The sequence below is a fragment of the Triticum urartu genome, unplaced genomic scaffold (genome assembly GCF_003073215.2).
Source record: "Triticum urartu cultivar G1812 unplaced genomic scaffold, Tu2.1 TuUngrouped_contig_418, whole genome shotgun sequence".
Lineage (NCBI taxonomy): Eukaryota > Viridiplantae > Streptophyta > Magnoliopsida > Poales > Poaceae > Triticum > Triticum urartu.
In genome coordinates, this window is record NW_024114747.1 from 25625 (window position 1) to 43459 (window position 17835).

The following is a 17835-nucleotide window of genomic DNA, read 5'->3' on the forward strand; positions in this document are numbered from 1 at the left end:
ATTTTATTTTATTTTGTTTTGTTTCTACTTATTTATAAAAGTTTATTTTGTTTATACTTTTTTATTTTATTTTATTTTTTGATTTTTGTATTTATTTTATGAAAATTCTTTTTGCTTTTAATGTTTTGAACAGAAAATACTTTGATAATTTTAGTTGCATAAATTCTATATAATTTTAGTTTCAATAATACTAGAGGTTTATAAAAGCTTTTTAGTTGATTTCTTTAGTACCGGTTCTAAGGCTGGGGCCCCACGAGCACCTTTAGTACCGGTTCGTGGCATGAACTGGTAAAAGAGTTTTTTAGTTGATTCTATTTGCAGCTGTTTTTTAGTCCCACCTCACCAAGCGAGAGGCACTCGCAGCGATTTATAAGCCCTGAGTGCAACATTCAAAACATTCAAAGCATTTACTGATGCACTCGCAGCGGTTTTAGTCCCACCTTTAATAACTTATTACAACTCCGGACTCCTAGTGTGTTCAAAATGCAACATTCAAAGCCACATCATCAATTTTCAACCCTTTCTGACTTCATTTGTTATTTTTCATGCATTTACTAATTTTTTGAGCTATAAGACCCTGAAATTGAAAAGCATTTCAAATGAACTACGAAAAGGTTGAAAGTTCGCATGGTATCATAATTTCACCCATACAGCATGTGCTGAAAAGTTGAGAGGGTTACGGCAAAAACTGGATGCACTTCGTGCACAAAACAGACAATCTGTTTCGAGATATCAGGGTTTCATACGGAAAATTGTCTGCTACAACAGGCATTTCAAATGAACTACGAAAAGGTTGAAATTTGGCATGGTATCATCATAATAGTTATGGAGAGAAAGTCTTCACTTTTTCTTCGCTTGTGTCCTTTGCTTATTGCACCGTAACCATGGATAATCTTCATCGTTTATCAGGATGCTTGGGTCAGTCTTGACTTTGAAGGGAGGAATTTCATGAAACTTTTCATAATCTTTAGACATGTCTGTCTTGCCCTCCACTCCCACGATGTCCCTTTTTCCTGAAAGAACTATGTGGCGCTTTGGCTCATCGTATGATGTATTCGCTTCCTTATCTTTTCTTTTCTCGGATTGGTAGACATGTCCTTCACATAGATAACCTATGCCACATCATTGGCTAGGACGAACGGTTCGTTAGTGTACCCAAGATTGTTCAGATCCACTGTTGTCATTCCGTACTGTGGTTCTACCTATACCCCGCCTCCTGACAGATTGACCCATTTGCACTTAAACAAAGGGACCTTAAAATCATGTTCGTAGTCAAGTTCCCATATGTCCATTATGTAACCATAATATGTGTCCTTTCCCCTCTTGGTTGCTGCATCAAAGAGGACACCGCTATTTTGGTTGGTACTCTTTTGATATTGGGCGATCGTGTAAAATGTATTCCTAATTATCTCGTATCCTTTATAAGTCAATACAGTTGAAGATGGTCCCCTGGACAACGAGTACAACTCATTACAAAGAGTGTTGTCACCTCTGAGACGTGTTTCCAACCAACTACTGAAAATCCTGATGTGTTCACATGTAATCCAGTCGTCACATGATACGTCTCCATCGTATCTACTTTTCCAAACACTTTTGCCTTTGTTTTGGACTCTAACTTGTATGATTTGAATGGAACTAACCCGGACTGACGCTGTTTTCAGCAGAATTGCCATGGTGTTGTCTTATGTGCAGAAAACAAATATTCTCAGAATGACCTGAAACTACACAGAACATCTTAGAAAAAATAATAAAAAATCCTCGCCAAAGATGAAGACCAGGGGGCCCACACCCTTCTCACAAGGGTGGGGGGTGCCCCCCTAGGGCGCGCCCCCTACCTCGTGGGCCCCCTGGATGCCCTCCGACGCCAACTCCAACTCTATATATTTGCTTTCGGAGAGAAAAAAATAAAGAAGAAGAAATCATCGCGTTTTACGATATGGAGCCGCCGCCAAGCCCTAAAACCTCTCGGGAGGGCTGATCTGGAGTCCGATCGGGGCTCCGGAGAGGGGGATTCGTCGCCGTCGTCATCATCAACCATCCTCCATCACCAATTTCATGATGCTCACCGCCATGCGTGAGTAATTCCATCGTAGGCTTGCTGGACGGTGATGGGTTGGATGAGATTTATCATGTAATCGAGTTAGTTTTGTTAGGGTTTGATCCCTAGTATCCATTATGTTCTGAGATTGGTGTTGCTATGACTTTGCTATGCTTAATGCTTGTCACTAGGGCCTGAGTGCCATGATTTTAGATCTGAACTATTATGTTTTCATGAATATACGTGAGTTCTTGATCCTATCTTGCAAGTCTATAGTCACCTACTATGTGTTATGATCCGGCAACCCCGAAGTGACAATAATCGGGACCACTCCCGGTGATGACCATAGTTTGAGGAGTTCATGTATTCACTATGTGCTAATGCTTTGTTCTGGTTCTCTATTAAAAGGAGGCCTTAATATCCCTAAGTTTCCAATAGGACCCCACTGCCACGGGAGGGTAGAACAAAAGATGTCATGCAAGTTCTTTTCCATAAGCACGTATGACTATATATGGAATACATGCCTACATTACATTGATGAATTGGAGCTAGTTCTATGTCACCCTATGTTATGACTGTTACATGATGAACCACATCTGGCATAATTATCCATCACTGATCCGGTGCCTACGAGTTTTTCATAACTGGTTCTCGCTTATTTACTTTCCCGCCACTACTGTTACAATCACTACAAAATACCAAAAACATTACTTTTATTGTCTTTAATTTTGGTGCCGCTACCACCAATATCATATTACTTTGCTACTAAACACTTTGCTACAGCTATTAAGTTTCCAGGTGTGGTTGAATTGACAACTCAGCTGCTAATACTTGAGAATATTCTTTGGCTCCCCTTGTGTCGAATCAATAAATTTGGGTTGAATACTCTACCCTCGAAAGCTGTTGCGATCCCCTATACTTTTGGGTTATCAAGACTAATTTTTGGCGCCGTTGCCGGGGAAGCATATCTCTATTCTTTGAGTCACTTGGGATATATATCTTCTTATCATTATGAAGAACTTGAGAGATCCAAAAACCAAGATCTATCCCTCAACTACGAGGGGAGGTAAGGAACTGCCATCTAGCTCTTCACTTGATTCACCTTCTATTATGAGTAAGCTTGCGACACCTACACCTGCTTTTTCTATTCGTTCTGATATGTCGCATGTTATTGATGATGCCACTTCTGCTATGCATGATACTTATGATGAAACTGCTTCTATGCCTGATACTACTATGCCCCTTGGTGAATTTCTTGATGATCAAATTGCTAGGGCTAGAGAAAAAGAAATTATTGAATCTAAATACGATGATGATAGTGATGATGAAAATATGCTTGTTATTCCTGAGGGCTATCATTTTGATATGGAATCTTCTGCCGCTATTTTAGCTTGCAAGGATAGATATGATCTTAAGAGGTTATTAATTAAATGGAACAAAGAATCACTTAGAGATAAAATGAAACCCGACCCTGCTTTTGCTACTTCACCTATATGTGTTCCTGATAAGGATTATGAATTCTCTGTTGATCCTGATATAATTACTTTGGTTGAATCTGATCTGTTTTATGGCTATGAATCTGAAACTGTTGTGGCACATCTTACTAAGTTAAATGATATAGCTGCCCTGTTCACTAATGATGAGAGATCGCGTTACTTCTATATACTCAAAATATTTCCATTCTCATTAAAGGGTGATGCTAAGATATGGTTTAATTCTCTTGATCTTGGTTGTGTGCGTAGTCACCAGGATATGATTTATTACTTCTCTGCTAAATATTTCCCTGCTCATAAGAAACAAGCTGCTTTGAGGGAAATATACAACTTTGTGCAAATTAAAGAACAGAGTCTCCCACAAGCTTGGGGGAGGCTTCTCAAGTTACTTAATGCTTTGCTTGATCATCCTCTTAAGAAACCTGAAACACTTGATATCTTTTATAATGGACTAATCGATGCTTCCAGAGATTACCTGGATAGTTGTGCTGGTTCTCTTTTCAGGGAAAGAACACCGGATGAAGCTGAAATTCTATTGAATAATATGTTGACAAATCAAAATAATTGGGCACCTCCTGAGCCAGCTCCTGAGCCAACTCCTGCTCCAAATACCGAGTCTATTCCTAAACCAACTCCGAAGAAGTGAGGTGTTCTATTTCTCAGTCCCGAAGGTATGCAAGAGGCAAAGAAATCTATGAAAGAGAAAGGTATTAAAGCTGAAGAAGTTAAGAATTTACCTCCTGTTGAAGAAATACATGGTCTTAATATACCGCCTGTTGAAGAAGCATATGATCTCAATTCTTTATTTACCGAAGAACCTCCTGATCCCGATATCCCGACACAGGTAGTAAAGGTAAATTCTCTCTATAGATATGATAAAGCTGAAGTCCCTCCTACTAAAATTGCTAGTCAATGCTTGGATGAGTTTGATAACTTTATGTTTAAGCAAGACGACTTCAATGCTTATTTTGGAAGACAATTAAAAGAAAATGCTTATATGATTAGATGCTTGGGTGATTATATGGCTGATATTAAAGGTGAACTTAAACTTGTTAGCAAACATGCTTCTATGGTTACCACTCAAGTAGAACAAGTACTTAAAGCTCAAAAAGAAGTGCTTGATGAAATGAATAGTAAGAAAAATGATTATGCTATTAGAGTGGCTACTAGAACTAGTAGAATGACTCAGGAACCTTTGTATCCCGAAGGACACCCTAAGAGAATCGAGCAAGATTCTCAGATAAATAATATTGATGCACCTAGTTCTTCTAAAAGGAAGAAAAAGAAAAATGATAGAACTGTGCAAACTTCTAGTGAACCTATTGCTGAACCACCTGATAATCCAAATGAGATCTCTAGGTCTGATGCTGAAACACAATCTGGTAATGAACATGAACCTAATGAAAATATTAATGATGATGTTCATGATGATGCTCAACCTAGTAATGACAATGATGTAGAAAATGAACCTGTTGTTGATCTTGATAACCGACAATCAAAGAATCAACGTTATGATAAAAGAGACTTTGTTGCTAGGAAACATGGTAAAGAAAGGGAACCTTGGGTTCAGAAACCCATGCCTTTTCCTCCAAAACCATCCAAGAAAAAGGATGATGAGGATTTTGAGTGCTTTGTTGAAATGATTAGGCCTATCTTTTTGCGTATGCGATTAACTGATGTGGTCAAACAAATCCTTATGCTAAATATATGAAGGATATCATTACTAATAAAGGAAAGATACCGGAAGCTGAGATTTCCACCATGCTTGCTAATTATACTTTTAAGGGTGGAATACCAAAGAAACTTGGAGATCCCGTAGTACCTACTATACCTTGCTCCATTAAAAGAAATTATATTAAAACTGCTTTATGTGATCTTGGAGCCGATGTTAGTGTTATGCCTCTCTCTTTATATCGTAGACTTGACTTGAATAAGTTGACAACTACTGAAATATCTTTGCAAATGGCTAATAAATCAACTGCTATACCTGTCGGTATTTGTGAGGATGTGCCTGTTGTGGTTGCAAACGTTACTATTTTAACGGACTTTGTTATACTTGATATTCCCGAGGATGATATTATGTCTATTATTCTTGGAAGACCTTTTCTTAATACTGCAGGGGCTGTTATTGATTGCAACAAAGGCAATGTCACTTTTCATGTTAATGGTAATGATCATACGGTACACTTTCCAAGGAAACAACCTCAAGTTCATACTATCAACTCCAATGGAAAAATTCCATCGATTATATATGGAGGTTTTGAATTTCCTCTTCCTACTATCAAAAAAGAAATATGATATACTTATTATTGGGGATGTGCATATCCCCATTGAGGTAACTTAGTGTTATTCGAAATTTCTCCGGTTTCATGATTATCGGAATGAGTTTGTTAACAAGACTTGATCAACCTTGTTAGTGGATTCTTTTTTATGAGCATGAGATGGATGAAACTAGAAGCACAAAACTTCTGTACCCTCTCTATATTTTATGTTAATTAGTAGAAATAAAGTAAAAATAGTATTTTTCTGTCTGTTTCCTGACTTATCCGTGCAATATAAAAATATCCTGAAAATAAAAGTCCTCAGAATGCCATGCCAATTTAATATGATTTTTTTGGGAATATTTGAGGATTTACTGTGCAAAAATTACTGCGGGAGGAGCTGCCACCTGGCCACGAGGGTGGTGCCCCCCCTATAGGGCGTGCCCCTGCCTCGTGGGCCCGTGGTGGCCCTCCTCCACTTATCCCAGCACCCATCTTCTTCCTCTGTCTCACACAAACCCGAAAAACCAACACAGGCACGAGTTCCAGCCACTTTTGCTATGATTTTCAATCTCCTTGCTCAAAGCACCTCTCGCAAAACTACTTGGGGAGATTGTTCCTTGGTATGTGACTCCTCCATTGGTCCAATTAGTTTTTGTTCTAGTGCTTTATTCTTTGCAAATTTTTGCTGCATAGGTGACCATTTTCTTGATCTTGCATGTCAAATTTATATGGTTCCAAGTAGTTCTAATGCTTGATATAGGCTCTAGGCACTTGTAGGAGTAGTTGCTATCAGTTTTATTGAAGTTGGTTCACTTTTGTTTGAAGTTACTAAAAATTTCGGAATTTTTCAGAAAATGATGAGGAGATTATTGAGGGGCTCATCGAGCCAAAGCTCGAAGGAAAAGGCACCGAAGCTTAAGTATAATTTGCCGCGCACCGCGGAGGTTCTAGCGTGTGAATGGCCTTTCGAGGATTTCTTGAGAACAGCCGGGATTTATGAAGATTTTCATGAGTAGGCTCATAATGAAGGCCTCACCGCTTTCCTCCACGACCAATGCGATCAGTATCTCTTACTCACAAATACCTTTGTGCAAAACTTTCATTTTCATTCTAGGAACTCACCACCTACGGTGGAGTTTCATTTATATGATGAGCATAAGGAGATGTCACTTTATGATTTCTGTTGGATTGTTTAATCCCATTTGAGGGCAAGACAGAAGAACCACATTATGATGATGTGGTTGGGTTTATTGATACTATCACTGTAGGAGAAACTAGGAAGGTTTCCGATGCACGAATCACTAGCATACATTTTCCTGTTTTACATTACTTTGCATTATTTGCTAGTCGTTGCTTAATTGGATGCGGAAACTGTGGGAACCGTAGTATCCCTGATATTATTATTTTTCTCCAAGGTTTATACAGTGATAACACTTTTAGTATGGGTGGCATTATTGCTAGACAGTTAAGTATGAACCGTACTAAGGGTCCCATCTTTGGAGGCATCTATGCTACGTGCCTAGCTGCACATTTTAACATACCTATTAGGCATGCTGAGAAGGAAGAAAAAGTGTTGCGTCGTGTTTATTTAGATTATAAAAGTATGGTGGCGCATGATTTTATTGTTAAGAATAGGGCAGGAGAGCTTAAATGTCAATTGTTCTTTAATAAACATCATCCTGAGATTATTACCTTGCCTGCTCCTTCTTTGTTTGATTTGACTGTAGGCAAGTACCTTGTTCCGTTGACGGCTATCCACGCTTACTGGAACCCTACACGAGCCAAGGAGCTAGAACCGGAACCACAATTTGATCCTTCACGACAGTCTAACTATCAGTGGGATCCAGAGATGATTGCCAGCCAGTGGCAATCGGAGCCTTCTTCTTCCTCATCACAGTATGACCCCAACAACTATTATTATGGATATCCGCTAGGCCAGCCGTGGCCATAGACCAACTTAGGCCAAAAGCCTAAGCTTGGGGGAGTACATATTTCTCACCGACATTACATTTATGTTCACACACACTCATTGCTAGATGTCGGTGCTCATACTTTTTCATTGTAATATCCATGCTAGTTTATTTTTCTTTTTCTTGCTTTCTTCTTGTGTGTTTGTTAAACCTTAAGAAAAAAATTAGTAGTAGTTTATTTTTCTGCTGTAGGAGTAATAATTAAAAAGAAGACCCAAAAATATTTCCCGTTCTTCTTTTGCTTGTTGGGAGCTTTCTCGTGTAAATTGTTTTATTTCTTTTCTTTTCTTTGGGGGTCAGTAGGAGAAGACCATAATTAAATTGTTGAAGTGGCTCTTATATGCATTATTGTTGATTTAACCCCGAGCCCATATTGCCTTGTCTTCTCCTGTTTATTGAATGCTCGCATATTCCAGCTTAGTCCAATGCACGTACACTCTTATTATTATTCACACCGTTCGGTCGTGCAAGTGAAAGGCAATTATGATGATACATGATGGACTGACTGAGATGAGAAAAGATGGTATGAACTCGACCTCTTTTGTTTTTGTAAATATGATGAGTCCCTCGTTCTTGATTCAGCTTATCATGAATAAACATGTTTGCAATGACAATTAGAGATCATAGTTGCTTGTGCCATGCTTGATTAGCTATGAGTTATAATGGTTTACCTTGTGTGCCAACATGCTATTAAGATGATTATGATGTTCTATGATGGGGTGGTATCCTCCTTTGAATGATTTAAGTGACTTGACTTGGCACATGTTCACGCATGTAGTTGAAACAAATCAACATAGCCTTCACGATATTTATGTTCATGGTGGATTATATCCTACTCATGCTTGCATCCAATGTTTATTAATTTTAATGCATGTACATGGCTGTTGTCGCTCTCTAGTTGGTCGCTTCCTAGTCTTTTGCTAGCCTTCACTCGTACTAAGCGGGAATACTGCTTGTGCATCCAATCCCTTAAACCCCAAAGCTATTCCAGATGAGTCCACTATACCTTCCTATATGCGGTATCTACCTGCCGTTCCAAGTAAATTTGTATGTGCCAAACTCTAAACCTTCAAATAACATTCTGTTTTGTATGCTCGAATAGCTCATGTATCAACCAAGGCTGTCCTTATCTTTCGTGTTAGGCGGGTTATTCTCAAGAGGAGTGGACTCCGCTCCTCACTCACGAGAAAATGGCTGGTCACCAGGATACCCAGTCCCATGCTTTATGCAAACCAAATCAAAATTAATTGCAAACAAAACTCCCCCTGGGACCTGATGTATGTTGGAGGCACTCATTGTTTCGCGCAAGCCATGGATTGATGTTTGTTGGTGGAGGGGGAGTATAAACTTTACCATTCTATTTGGGAACCGCCTATAATGTGTGTAGCATGGAAGATATCGCCATCTCTTAGTTGTTATGTTGACAATGAAAGTATACCGCTCAAAATACAATTTATCTCTATTTCAAAACCGAGCTCTGGCACCTCTACAAATCCTTGCTTCCCTCTAAGAAGGGCCTATCCATTTACCTTTATGTTGAGTCATCACCCTCTTATTAAAAAGCACTAGCTGGAGAGCACAACCTTCATTTGCATTCGTCACTATTAATCTATGTTGGGTGTGACTATGATTGGATCTCTTTTACCATGAATTACAATGTCTAGTCAGTCCTTGATCTTTAAAGGTGCTCTGCATATATGTTTTGCGGTCTCAGAAAGGGCTAGCGAGATACCATCTTGTTATATCATATTATGATTGTTTTGAGAAAGTGTTGTCATCCGAGATTTATTATTATGACTTGCTAGTTGATTATGCTATTGATATGAGTAATTATGAGACCTGAGAATTATTGCAAATGTGGTTAGTTATGATCTATGCTGAAAACTTGAATGCTGGCTTGACATAGTTACAACAACAAGAGCAAACAGAGTTTGTAAAAGTTTTTCTTTCTTTCTTTCAGTTTGTTAACTGAATTGCTTGAGGACAAGCAAGGGTTTAAGCTTGGGGGAGTTGATACGTCTCCGTCGTATCTACTTTTCCAAACACTTTTGCCCTTGTTTTGGACTCTAACTTGTATGATTTGAATGGAACTAACCCGGACTGACATTGTTTTCAGCAGAATTGCCATGGTGTTGTTTTATGTGCAGAAAACAAATATTCTCGGAATGACCTGAAACTCCACAGAACATCTTAGAAAATATAATAAAAAATCCTCGCCAAAGATGAAGACCAGGGGGCCCACACCCTTCTCACAAGGGTGGGGGCGCCCCCCCTAGGGCGCGCCCCCCTACCTCGTGGGCCCCCTGGATGCCCTCCGACGCCAACTCCAACTCTATATATTTGCTTTCGGAGAGAAAAAAATAAAGAAGAAGAAATCATCGCGTTTTACGATACGAAGCCGCCGCCAAGCCCTAAAACCTCTCAGGAGGGCTGATCTGGAGTCCGATTGGGGCTCCGGAGAGGGGGATTCGTTGTTGTCGCCGTCGTCATCATCAACCATCCTCCATCACCAATATCATGATGCTCACCGCCGTGCGTGAGTAATTCCATCGTAGGCTTGCTGGACGGTGATGGGTTGGATGAGATTTATCATGTAATCGAGTTAGTTTTGTTAGGGTTTGATCCCTAGTATCCATTTTGTTCTGAGATTGATGTTGCTATGACTTTGCTATGCTTAATGCTTGTCACTAGGGCCCGAGTGCCATGATTTCAGATCTGAACCTATTATGTTTTCATGAATATATGTGAGTTCTTAATCCTATCTTGCAATTCTATAGTCACCTACTATGTGTTATGATCCGGCAACCCCGAAGTGACAATAATCGGGACCACTCCCGGTGATGACCATAGTTTGAGGAGTTCATGTATTCACTATGTGCTTTTGCTTTGTTCCGGTTCTCTATTAATAGGAGGCCTTAATATCCCTATGTTTCCAATAGGACCCCGCTACCACGGGAGGGTAGGACAAAAGATGTCATGCAAATCTTTTCCATAAGCACGTATGACTATATACGGAATACATGTCTACATTACATTGATGAATTGGAGGTAGTTCTATGTCACCCTATGTTATGACTGTTACATGATGAACCACATCCGGCATAATTATCCATCACTGATCCGGTGCCTACGAGTTTTCCATATACTGGTTCTCGCTTATTTACTTTCCCGCTGCTACTGTTACAATCACTACAAAATACCAAAAAAAATTCCTTTTGTTGTCTTTACTTTTGTTGCCACTACCACCACTATCATATTACTTTGCTACTAAACACTTTGCTGCAACGACTAAGTTTCCAAGTGTGGTTGAATTGACAACTCAGCTGCTAATACTTGAGAATATTCTTTGGCTCCCCTTGTGTCGAATCAATAAATTTGGGTTGAATACTCTACCCTCGAAAGCTGTTGTGATCCCCTATACTTAAGGGTTATCATCACACTGCTCCAGGTGTTTGAAGCGCAGACTGTTCTTGTGTTCATCGACATATGGGGTCACCAAGGTAGAGTTCTGTAGAACTGTGTAGCGTGCTTGAGACCAAGAATGCCCGTCCCTGCATATTATTGAGTCCCATCCAAGCGTGCCTTTTCCAGTCAGTCTCCCGTCATACCGCGATTTAGGGAGACCTATCTTCTTAAGGCCAGGAATGAAGTCAACACAAAACCCAATGACATCCTTTGTTTGATGGTCCATGGAGATGCGTCCTTCTGTCCTAGCACGGTTACGGACATATTTCTTTAAGACTCCCATTAACCTCTCAAAGGGGAATATATTGTGTAGAAATATGGGGCCCAGAATGACAATCTCGTCGACTAGATGAACTAGGACGTGCGTCATGATATTGAAGAAGGATGGTGGGAACACCAGCTCGAAACTGACAAGACATTGTGCCACATCACTCCTTAGCCTTGGTATGATTTCTGGATCGATCACCTTCTCAGAGATTGCATTGAGGAATGCACATAGCTTAACAATGGCTAATCGGACGTTTTCCGGTAGAAGCCCCCTCAATGCAACCAGAAGCAGTTGCGTCATAATCATGTGGCAGTCATGAGACTTTAGGTTCTGGAACTTTTTCTCTAGCAAATTTATTATTGCCTGCCAGTCGGGACCTTCATACTGAGCAGGCATTTAAAGAAGATTTCCTTCTCTTCTTTGGTAAGAGCTTAGCTGGCAGGACCTTCATACCGCTTTGGAGGCATGCCGTCTTTTTCGTGCAAATGCTGTAGGTCTTCCCGTGCCTCAGGTGTATCTTTTGTCTTCCCATACACGCCCAAGAAGCCTAGCAGGTTCACGCAAAGGTTCTTCGTCATGTGCATCACGTCGATTGAAGAGCGTACCTCTAGGTCTTTCCAGTAGGGTACGTCCAAAAATGTAGATTTCTTCTTCCACATGGGTGCGCGTCCCTCGGCGTCATTCGAACAGCTAGTCCGCCGGGACCCTTTCCAAAGATTACGTGTAAATCATTGACCATAGCAAGTACGTGATCACCTATACACATGGCGGGCTTCTTCCGGTGATCTGCCTCGCCTTTGAAATGCTTGCCTTTTTTTCGACATTAATGGTTGGTCGGAAGAAATTGACGATGGCCCAGTTACACATTCTTCCTGCATTTGTCCAGGTATATACTTTCGGTGTCAGCTAAAGCGTGCATGCTGGTATCCCTTGTTTGTCTATCCTGAAAGGTTACTGAGAGCGGGCCAATCGTTGATGGTTACAAACAGCAATGCGTGTAGGTTAAATTCCTCCTGTTTATGCTCATCCCACGCACGTACACCGTTTCCATTCCATAGCTATAAAAGTTCTTCAACTAATGGCCTTGGGTACACATCAATGTCGTTGCCGGGTTGCTTAGGGCCTTGGATGAGAACTGGCATCATAATGAACTTCCGCTTCATGCACATCCAAGGAGGAAGGTTATACATACATAGAGTCACGGGCCAGGTGCTGTGATTGCTGCTCTGCTCCCCGAAAGGATTAATGCCATCCGCGCTTAAAGCAAACCATACATTCCTTGGGTGACCTGCAAACTCAGCCCGGTACTTTCTCTCGATTTTTCTCCACTGTGACCCGTCAGCGGGTGCTCTCAACTTCCCGTCTTTCTTACGGTCCTCACTGTTCCATCGCATCAACTTGGCATGCTCTTTGTTTCTGAACAGTCGTTTCAACTATGGTATTATAGGAGCATACCACATCACCTTCGCAGGAACCCTCTTCCTACGGGGCTCGCCGTCAACATCACCAGGGTCATCTTGTCTGATCTTATACCGCAATGCACCACGTACCGGGCATGCTTTCAAATCCTCGTACGCAACGCGGTAGAGGATGCAGTCATTAGGGCATGTATGTACCTTCTGCACCTCCAATCCTAGAGGGCATACGACCTTCTTTGCTGCGTATGTACTGTCAGGCAATTCATTATCCTTCGGAAGCTTCTTCTTCAGTATTTTCAGTATCTTGTCAAATCCTTTGTCAGGCACAGCATTCTCTGCCTTCCACTGTAGCAATTCCAGTATGGTACCGAGCTTTGTGTTGCCATCTTTGCAATTGGGGTACAACCCTTTTTGTGATCCTCTAACATGCGATTGAACTTCAGCTTCTCCTTTTGACTTTCGCATTGTGTCCTTGCATTGACAATGACCCGGCGGAGATCATCATCATCGGGCACACCGTCTGGTTCCTCTTGATCTTCAGCAGCTTCCCCCATTGCAGCATCACCATATTCAGGGGGCACATAGTTGTCATCGTCCTCTTCTTCTTCGCTGTCTTCCATCATAACCCCTATTTCTCAGTGCTTCGTCCAAACATTATAGTGTGGCATGAAACCCTTGTAAAGCAGGTGGGTGTGAAGGATTTTCTGGTCAGAGTAATACCTCGTATTCCCACAATTAGGGCATGGACAACACATAAAGCCATTCTGCTTGTTTGCCTCAGCCACTTCAAGAAAATTATGCACGCCCTTAATGTACTCGGAGGTCTGTCTGTCACCGTACATCCATTGTCGGTTCATCTGCGTGCATTATATATAATTATGTGTGTCAAAAGTAAGAAAATTAGACAAGTATCTATCTAAAGTAAGAATTTTTTCTTTCAGAAAGAAGATAAGTACAATAGGCTCACCACAGTGGTGCCGGCGACGAGATCGGTGCGGGCGGTCGACGGCGGTGAAGATGGGGATGGGGCGTGACGGACCGCTAAACCTAGACAAATCTCGGAAAAATGGAGCACGGAGGTCGAGCTTCGAGAGGAGAAAGCTTAACTAGTGTGGCTCGGGCATTTCATCGAACACCTCATGTGCATAGGAGGTGAGCTAGAGCACCCAAATTCCCTCCCCTCGCCGGCCAGCAAAAAATAGAGCACTGTGGAGTGCTCTTCTGCGGCGATGGGGTATATATAGGCAACTCATTTGTCCCGGTTCGTGGCTGGAACCGGGACTAAAGCCCAACCTTTTGTCCCGGTTCGAGCCACGAACCAGGACCAATGGATGTGGGCCAGGAGCGAGGCCCATTGGTCCCGGTTCGTGCCTAGAACCGGGACAAATGGGTCCAGACGAACCGGGACCAATGCCCACGAGGCCCCGGCCACCCCCCCTGGGCTCACGAACCAGGACAAATGCCCCCATGGGTCCCGGTTCATGCAGAACCGGGAGTAATGGGCTGGCCAGGCCCGAACCAAAGCCCTGTTTTCTACTAGTGTTTAGCCAGCCGATATTTCTTTGTATCGCTATCTCCTTGCCAAAAGTATCTTGACCGAAAGTAGTCCAGTCTATGTAAAACTCCGTTTGGCAATTGGAAGAAGGAAATCATATACATTACCATGTTACTTAGTACTGAATTTATGAGGACTAACCTCCCACCCAGAGATAGCAGTTTACCTTTCCAACTAGTAAGCCTTTTTTGTAGTCTCTCCTCGATGTGTTTCCATTCAGCATTTGTGAGTCTCCGATAATGTATCAGTATACCCAAATAAGTGATCGGAAACTGGCCCAACCCGCATCCGAACAGGTCGGCATACAGATGGGCCTCGTCTTGAGCCTCGCCAAAACCAAACAATTCACTTTTATGGAAATTTATCTTAAGCCCTGAGAGTTGCTCGAATGCTGATAAAATTAATTTCAGATTTCTTGCTTTTTCGAGGTCATGATCCATAAAGATAATCGTATCATCGGCATATTGAAGGATAGAGAGGCCAACATCCACTGGATGATTCACTACCCCATCAATTTGGCCATCAACCTTGGCACGCTCAATCATGACCGCTAACATATCTGCCACTATATTGAATAGCATGGGCGATATTGAGTCACCTTGTCGCAATCCTTTCTTCAGTTGGAAATAGTTGCCAACGTCATCATTGAATTTAATGGCAACACTACCTCCAGCCACAAAACTATGGATCATTGCGCACCACTCTGCAGAAAATTCTTTCATTCTAAGAGTCTGTTGAAGAAAAATCACTTGTCTTTAATATAAGCCTTTTCAAAGTCAACTTTAAAAGCCACCCCATTCAGTTTTTTCCGATGCAATTCTTGGACTGTTTCGTGAAGGACAACAACCCCATCTAGAATGTTCCTGCCTTGCATAAAAGCAGTTTGAGAAGGACGAACCACATGTTCAACAACCGAATTGAGCCTAATAGTCGCTATCTTAGTGAAGATTTTAAAGCCAACATTAAGGAGGCATATTGGACGATATTGTTGTATCCTTTCAGCTCATTAACCTTAGGTATTAGAATAATTTCACCGAAGTTTAAGCGAAACAACTCTAGTTGACCAGCGTGAAGGCAGCCAAACAAGAGTAGGAGATCATGTTTGATGACCTCCCAAAAGTTCTGGTAGAACTCAGCGGGAAAACCGTCTGGACCCGGTGCTTTGTTATGCTCCATTAGGAAAACTGCCTTTCTAACTTCCTGCTCAGAAAATGGAGTTGTTAGAAGGCTATTTTCCGCATCAGAAACCTGGGGGATGTCATCTGTTCGAGACTCATCCAACGAGAAGTTTCCTTCCTGAGGCATCCCGAATAGATTTTTATAATAACTAGTGATATAAGACTTAAGTTGCTCATGCCATTCAATCATGCCCTCCTCCTGTTGTAGGGAATGAATAAGTTTCTTCTGGTGTCTACCATTGGCGACACCACGGAAATATCTCGTATTCAAATCACCTTTGAGGATAAACTGAGATTTGAATGTTGGTACCACTTGAGTTCCTCCTCGCACAGCATGCGAGCTAACTGGGCATTTGATTGACTCTTGATCTCTAATTTGATGTTAGAGAGAGCTCTAATCTCTGCCAAAGCTTCTAAATCATCAATAATGGATGAAAGACAAAGCTTCTCCTTTTTGAGGATACTCACAGTGTGCCTAGCCTAACCACGAAGGAACTTACGTAGTGCACGCATTTTTTGTTCCATTTGTGTATTGGGGTAGGCCCGGCAACCGGTTTATCCCGCACCTCCTTGACCGTTTCATAGAATCCATCTTGATGCAACCAACCCAGTTCGAACTTGAACTTGTGTCGGTGTTGTGGTTGTGGTGATCCAGTGGTTAAGAGGATGGGTCATGGTCTGAGATAGCCTCTATACGAGGAAGAGCGCGAATAAAAAATATAGGGAATTTGGATTCCCAGTCGGTATCCATTAAAACGTGATCTAGTTTCTCATATGCCGGCTCCGGAAGACTGTTCACCCAAGTGAACTGTCTTCCAATCATGGAAACCTCTCCCAAATCTAGACTGTCTATGACAGTGTTGAAAAGGAAAGGCCAGTGATTATCAAACCTACATCGGCTTTTCTCATTTGGAAATCGTAGCAAATTAAAATCCCCGCCAATAAGAATGGGGTATGGATTATCTTTCGCTAGATTAACCAGTTCACGGAGAAAAGCGGCCTTGAGTTCATCCTGGGCTGCCCCATACACAGCGACAAGGGTCCATGTGAAGTTGTCAGCTTTGTTTCAGATATGGAGTTTAATATGAAACTCTCCTTCCGAACTAGCCAGAACATCCATAGTCTCTGTGTTAACGCCGAGTAAAATGCCCCAAGAACGACCTCGAGGTGGTCGTGAAATCCAGTTATAATCTATCCCGCCAGAAAGGCGGTTAAGTAGACTTACTGAGAAATCACGTCTCCCCATTTTAGATAAAGCCAACACAATCTAAATTGTACTCCCTATTACATTCCGCAATGAATAGATGTTTAGCCAAGTCACCAAGACCTCTGCTATTAAAGAACATGCCATTCATGAGGAAAAAATAGGAGATTTAGAAAATTTCGCCCTTTTAATTAGAGGGTTTACGACCTTTTTCGACCGATCGGAATTGGATTCACGACCGGAAGCTGTAAGCTGAATCAATGAACTAAGCCCGAGTTCCTCCAAACCCACGTCTGAAACCTCCCCTACTACATGAGCGAGTAGCTGACCATCTGATGTGGCATGCAGCTCCTCCTCATATAGATGTGAGATAAAATATTTGCTAGAAACTCATGGAGTAACCTTCAATCGGTCATATTCCAAATGTCTCAAAGCGTTTGCAGAAACAGAAATATCATTCTCATTATTTCCTAGACTCACACCCACATTATTTAACTTAGCAACAATGGATGTAGTAGAAAAAGATAAGAATGATTTGGGCGATGACGAAGTACCTTGGTTGTCAAGGTTCTGCACAGCTTTATGCTGCATAGCCTTGGTCAAAGAGTCCTCGTCGGTGTCCGTCCTTCCATCATCGGCCACCGCATGACGACCACTTCGGCGTGTGGGTGTCACCCACGGTGAAGGATGTCGCGCATGCACCGCTGCAGGAGGAGGGGATGAGGGTGGAGTAGCAACCCCCTCCCCTGCAATCTCGATCACCGATACACGTGGGGCCGCTGCCAAAGATGGCCTGACTATAGGCATGGGTGTGGCAAACACGTCCAGCTCTGCCTGAGACCGAAGAGTAGCCTCGGACACGTCCGGCTCAGACTGACACCAAACAACAGCCGCAGGTGCTACTATGCATGGCTGCACACCCCGGGGTAGGCCTTCACGCCCAAGCCCACTAGCAGCATGCATGTCTAGCTCCACGTGAGCT